This window comes from Astatotilapia calliptera, chromosome 20 (assembly GCF_964374335.1).
Source record: "Astatotilapia calliptera chromosome 20, fAstCal68.1, whole genome shotgun sequence".
Classification (NCBI taxonomy): Eukaryota; Metazoa; Chordata; class Actinopteri; order Cichliformes; family Cichlidae; genus Astatotilapia; species Astatotilapia calliptera.
In genome coordinates this window covers 22,399,003-22,405,905 of record NC_137441.1, presented here as the reverse complement: position 1 = coordinate 22,405,905, position 6,903 = coordinate 22,399,003, and positions in this window count along the sequence as shown.

Sequence of the window (6,903 nt, the reverse complement as noted above, 5' to 3'; positions counted from 1 at the left end):
TCCAGATCAACGCCAGTAAAACCAAGGAGCTGGTGGTAGACTTCCGCAGGCACAAGCATCCTCCACTGCAACCACTGAACATCCAAGGTATGGACATCGAGGCTGTGGACAGCTACAGGTACCTCGGTGTTCATCTGAACAACAAACTGGACTGGACTCATAACTCAGACGCCCTCTACAGGAAAGGGCAGAGCAGGCTGTACCTGCTGTGGAGACTCAGGTCGTTTGGAGTGGAGGGCCCACTCCTGAAGACCTTCTATGACTCTGTGGTGGCCTCGGCCATCTTCTATGGTGTGGTCTGCTGGGGCGGCAGCATCTCTGCTGGGGACAGGAAGAGACTGAACAGACTGATCCGAAGGGCCAGCTCTGTTCTGGGATGCCCTCTGGACCCAGTGGAGGTGGTGAGTGACAGGAGAACGGCGGCTAAGCTGTCATCCCTGTTGGACAACATCTCCCACCCCATGCAGCAGACTGTGACAGCACTGAGCAGCTCCTTCAGTGGGAGACTGCGGCACCCACGGTGTGGGACGGAGAGATTTCACAGGTCTTTCCTCCCCACTGCTGTCAGACTCTACAACAAAGACTTTTGCAGCTGATCAAACACACAAACCCACACATGTGCAATAAGACTGCTATATGTGCAATTCTTGTGCAATTCTTCTTCTGACAAAGTTGTATTTTTGTATTTTCCTACTCAGTTGTATATAGTATTTGTATTTATATTTTATTCTATTGTATATATTATTCTATTCTATTTTATTCTATTGTATATAGTATTTTATTTTATTCTATTGTATTTTATTGCATTCCAGTGTTTTCTAATTTCTGCTACATAACTTTGCACTTTTGCTGTAACAAAACAAATTTCCCACCTGTGGGACTAATAACGGTCATCTTATCTTATGCCAATTTCATGCTAGTAATTCCCAGCAACCAACAGAAACCACTTGCAACCGGTCTGGGAATGCACATGTTTTCTTTAGGACCACTTTCCAGATGGTTGATAACTGCTCTCTAGGCATGTGTGACTGAGGCTTAAAAGAAGTTTGTTGAAGTTGCTCAGCAGAGTGACAGTGAAAGAAAGTCCCCTATATTTGTAACCCCGCAGTCACTACTGCACAGTTGTTGTTAGATTTACAGCACTTTTAGTGTACTATTAATACAGGTTATGCTAGCTTAATTTCAGAATGCCATCTTTATTGTAGACTTTGTTATGGAAAAACGTCACTATGAATGTTTCAACAACAATATTTTGTTACCCAAATACAAAATTCTTCAGATTTTGTATTCAGAAAAGCTCAATTTTGGAGTAAGTAAATGCTGGTGTAATGTGATCATAGAGCTAAAATAGAGTTCAGATTGAGCCAGCAGATATGTCGTTTTAGCCCTGTGCTATCATTTGAGGCATTCATCTACTCTGCTTAACTTCAGCACTAATTGTTCCTGTGCTAAATGTCCTGTACAAATTACCAAGGGGAAAATGCTGAAGCTGCTGTGCATAAATACAACCTTGAAACACAAAGCTGTAGATGGGGAAAAATAAACCAAAGAGAATGTTCACAGAAAATCTGAAAATCCAACAGAAGCAAATAGAAGACCAAAGACGAGGCCCAAGAGAAACCCTTGTCCGCTCCATGCTGGTACCTTGTGTTCTTATTCTGTATAGATTAAAGATGCTTCTATGTACTACAGGGAAAACATACGGGGAGGCTAATATAGCTCAAAGACTGTGCATGCTGGAGCCTACAAGGCCTGCACGGAAGCTATGCCAAGTGTGTGGGCACGCGTTTTCCGAAATCTGTTTGCATGCATGAGTGAGAGACTGTTTTTTCGGAGTATATTGGAGAGTGCGTGGGCAAGAGGTGGAAGGAAAGAGCGGAAGAGCGCACTGATAAACTGAAGAGCTGGCAAAAATGGGCAGTGATCGGGGGGAGGGCAGTGGGGGTAGTGACAGCTTGACTTTAACGGGGGCTTGCATGCTCTGTCCCCCAGTGGGCATCCAGGAGTCTCAATAAGCAAGCGCTGGTGCATGAGGGTGTATGTGTGTAAAGCCTGAGTGATGTACTTTTTTCTGTGCATCAGCTCCACAGGGGGATTACCACCTGCTAACTCCTCGTTAACTAGCAGTTGTCACGCTTATGCTAGACGTGTGTTTGTGTATGTGTTGTTTTGCTGTCTTGGGTGCAGAGAAATATGCATGGATAAGTGTACCCATTTCAGTATATTGAAATGATCGGCCTTCAGTGGGGAGTTATAGTATATATATATGATCAAATGGAAGGCGCGCTGGAGCTCTGATGAATTCATTTAATATTCCACCCTGTAAGGCGATGTTAATGCTTCCAGTAAATACTGCGTGATATCGATCATTGTGCACTTCAGGCAAGGACTTAACTCTAGTCTTGATTCATGCTTTTAGATATGTTATAATACTGGTGGTAGTACAGCAATTTTGTCAAGATAAAATGTTTCAGGGCGCTCATCCATCATGTCTTATGACAACACAACTATCTAGTCTGTTTGCTGACAGTGGCCCATTTTTCAGGACACCATACTTCATTCTGCAGAAACCTCACAGAATGCAATTTTTCAACAGTTTCCATTCCCCTAAAATGCAATCTTTTTAATGCAGCAGAGCCATAGTCACTTATACATTAGAGACTTGGAGAGTGTCAGCTATAACCTCAGCTATGCAATAATGAACGATGACCTTCAGATGCTGTGTGGGCACTACAGGACATCTTGAGAGAATATGACCTGTGCTTTGATTTGATTGGATATGAAATCTGCATAAGCTGACAACCAGCAATCACAGCAGTGCTTTTGGATGGATTTCAGAGAGGACAGCTTTTGATTTCTGTGGGATTGCTTCCAAGGAAACCCGAGCAGTGCAAATCTTGCTGGTGTAGTCAGATTGACTTTGATAAAAGTGCTGGTGCTGGGTGTTGATGAGGGGGGTGGGGATGGTATGTGGGGTGCAGGGGTGAGCTGCTATGAAGAAGAGGTGAGTACATGAGTTAAAAAGGAAGCGAAAATGAGAGTGTGGTGATGAATGATGGAAGGCGGGCGGGGGAAAAGAAGCAGTTGGAAAAAGTATCTGGTTGAAAAAATGTGGCGGGGTGGATCGGGGGGAGTAAACAGTGTGATTGTGTGAATATGTGAGTGCATGTATGTCTTTTATGGGGGAAGGGCTATGTGCAATGGGGTGGCAGAGATGATCAGTGAAAGTGGGTGCGTGTGAGTCAAATGGGCAGGGAAGCGTTATCGATGATAATGAACAGAAGATGAAGGCAATTCATGGCTAGCTGTTCTCTAAACAGGACACTGAAGATGGAGATGTCACCAGTGCTTCTCTTTTGTCCCGTGATGCGGAAAGAACCCAACAGACATGGACTGGGGGGTAGTATCAGGTTTTCTAAATAAAATAACAATTTTTTCAGTGTAAAAATTTTTTTTTATCACAAAACGCTGCTAACAGATGGAATTCACAGCAAACCAGAGGAGCCTGTGTTTATGACAAAGCCAGAGGCTGATTAAACTGCTAATGGGCAGGTGGCAGAAAATGACAGACCAGCAATGATGAGTTAGAGACGGCACGTGGAAACATCGATCTTCTGAACATTCTACTTGATGAGTCATCCAGTCATAGGATAATGATTCAGTCAAACCAACAATAAATGTCTCCAATGGCAAACAGTTGTCTATGTTGAAAACATCAACATGATAATGGTAAAAACACATGCTTCATAATGGAGACCACACTAACCAGATGATGTTGTTGAAGTGTATTTTAGTTGCCTATCTAGTGGCTGGCTAAGGTAAACTTTTAAAGCAGGGGACTCGTCATGTTAGATGGGTGTTGTAGTTTTTATGTCCATGAATCCGCAAGGATCTACTTCATTCTGCTTGGTTCAGAATGACAGAAAATTTAGTCCTTCCAAACGTCAGCTTACAGTCAGGTTGTTGCTATTGCATGGACCATTTGCAATGAACATTGCAACACATTAACTACATGTGTGCCCCAGGCAGCAGACTTCAAGCGAACTTCAATGAAGTATAACAGGAACTCAACTAGTGTCCAAAGCTGCCTGTGTCTGAGTCCCGGATAGAGTTTTCACAAGAGATCAACACAGACCAGCTGTAGTAGGCTACAGGAAATTCACTGGATTTTCTTTGGATTGTTACAAATGAGACAAAAAGAGAGCTTCTTTTTTTCAGAAAGAAGGTCAAACCTTGCATACTTTACATACATTAATCCAATTACTATATGAAGCGAGACCACTGATCATCCAACATTTGGAGGCTGCATTTGGTTTTATATAAGGGGGCAAGGTTTGCTTCCAGTTCTGCTTCAAAGCCTTCGTTTGAGAATCAGAGTTTCCTGGTTCCTGAAGGCATTTTGTTCTCTGAAAGAATAACTGTAACTTTTCTTTTCTTTTACATTAGAAAATATTTCTGAGAATCCCTCTAAGAATTTCTCTTGAGAGAATACTGCGGTAAAAATTATTTTCAAATAATAAAACCAAAGAACACCTGGGCTGTTCTTTTCAAAATCCCCTACTCAAAGTTCTCTGCCACTGTCTTAAAATGTAAAAAGTTTTTTACTGAATGATACACTTTCACAGATTCGCCATGAGATTAACTGTGACATTTGTTGGGAACAGGGTGTGATGTTAGTTATTCGAATAAAATAACTGAAGACTCTTGGGTTTCACCATGTTCTCAACCTCCCACTGTTTTTCCCATCAGTTAATCTCCAAGTCTGGGTTACTTTGACATCAATGCACAAATCTCATTTTTTCTTTTTTACTTTTTAGAAATGTTTTTTTAAGACCCTTCATGCCATGTTTTTACAATGAGACACTTGAATTTTTGAGCTTTGATGAAACACTTTTATTTCTGGCATTTTATTATGGTACGCAATATAATAAAAATTATTATTATTGTGTTAATAAGTGTAATTTTAACAAGATGAAAGAAGCCTACATTATATTTTTCCATTGAATGATGCAGGGTTTGTGGATTCCAGCTTGCATGAAATCACTGCATGTGCGTTTCCTGCTTAGGCATGTGATTTGTGGCCACGTGTGTGATAAGAGTCAGTGTAATTGAGACCTTTAAGCGCCACATGACATCTTGTGCAGGGGGATAAAACATGGGCACTGTATCTGGATCAGGTCGATTTGCATTGACTGAGCATAAGCATTAACTTAAAACTCGCCACCTGATCCACACCTTAACACCTGTGACAGTGATCGCTGGGACTTCCAACACTGCAATAAACACACAGGCAAACACAACCACTTTCGGTACGTGTGATCAGTCAGAAGACATTATATTAAGGCTGAATTAGCTGTAAGAATGAGGGAGATTATAATAACACTGAATTGATGGGGGGAAGCTGCTCTGATGGCGTGCGTTTGTGTTTGCGAAGCGCCGAGAGGCTCATCGCTGCTTCGAGAGGATACACCTACTCAGCGGTTTGTACCGCACTCTCTCCCATCCCCAACCTTCAGCTGCGGTGGGACGATAAATCATGAAGCTAACAAAGCAAATGACTGTGTCTGCAGCGAAAAAAATGGCCTTTCATGAATATATATGGAAAGAGCATGTATTTTGTTTTAGCCAACTAGATATGATATAAGATTGATTGGTTTTATGATACTGCTGGTAGCACACCTGCTGTACGTACACACGTGCAGAGAGACAGACGTTTGACACGCATAAATTGGAGACAATGTGCGTGAAGATGACCGAGAGAGACAGTGTGAGAGACTCGAAGTCACACACTCTTACTTACAGACACACTCGCATTACTGCTCTCTTGCCACCATCATCCATCTTCCATCAGATCAGTGAGAGTGACAAATTGCTTTTTGCTCTGCTGACCGGAGGGTTAGACGGTCGCAGCGGGAGACGATCGAACCAGATAGCTGACTTCTCGAGACTGGTGCAAATCTAAAGCCCGATTCGCCTCCCTGTCCTTTGTTTCACTCTGAGTGCTGCGTTGGGGAATTTTTAGTAGTAGATAAAATCTAAATAGTGTTGATCTGTCTGATTTTGAGATATCTATCATTAAGATTACTACCTTTACTCTCAGATATAATAAAGGGGGTGTGGGTCACAGCTACAGAAATTTATGGAAATTTTGCTAAAACATTACATGTAGATGTTACAAGGTAAATTGAAATTGTTTCTGTATAACAACTACTGCTACTGCCTAACTGACTTGGTGCACATGCACAGGAAAGTTTTCCACTTCACAGCTTTTGCTTGATGTACAACTGACCAGCTATTACTGGGGTCCTGGGTTTCAGCTGAAGTCAGTGGAGGATGCGACAGAAGACGCCTGAAGATTAAAACACGTGCTTACAGCAAGAGTTATCGGAAAAGCTTTTGTCCGTTCTTATTGTGTAAAAGGGAAAAAAAATATGCAAATGTGCTGCAGTTTGATGAAAGGTGTCTACTTTTATCATTATTTGCATATGCAGCACGATATGTAGAGAAATGTTCATAAAGTATGTTGAAATAAAGATGTTATGACCATTAATATCTCAGCATATATTTATTTTCATGAACAATTCTTCCTCATATCATGCTGCATATGCAAATAATGACAAAAGTAGACACCTTTCATAAAACTGCTGCACATTTGTGTATTTTAATTGAGTTAAGCAAGGGAAGTTTTTATAGCCCACTGAATAGCTCAAATAATACACACAGTTTCTCCCAGAAGAACCCTGTTTGTACTTTACAGTATTGTTTGTTTTTTATACATTTTTAAACATTTTGATTTTTATATCTGTGCAACCGACCAGCATTCTGCCAAAGGGCAAGAGTTTAAAACAAAACTGCACAAGAAATGGGCTATGATGAGCAAGTTAAAATATATACTGCCATTGT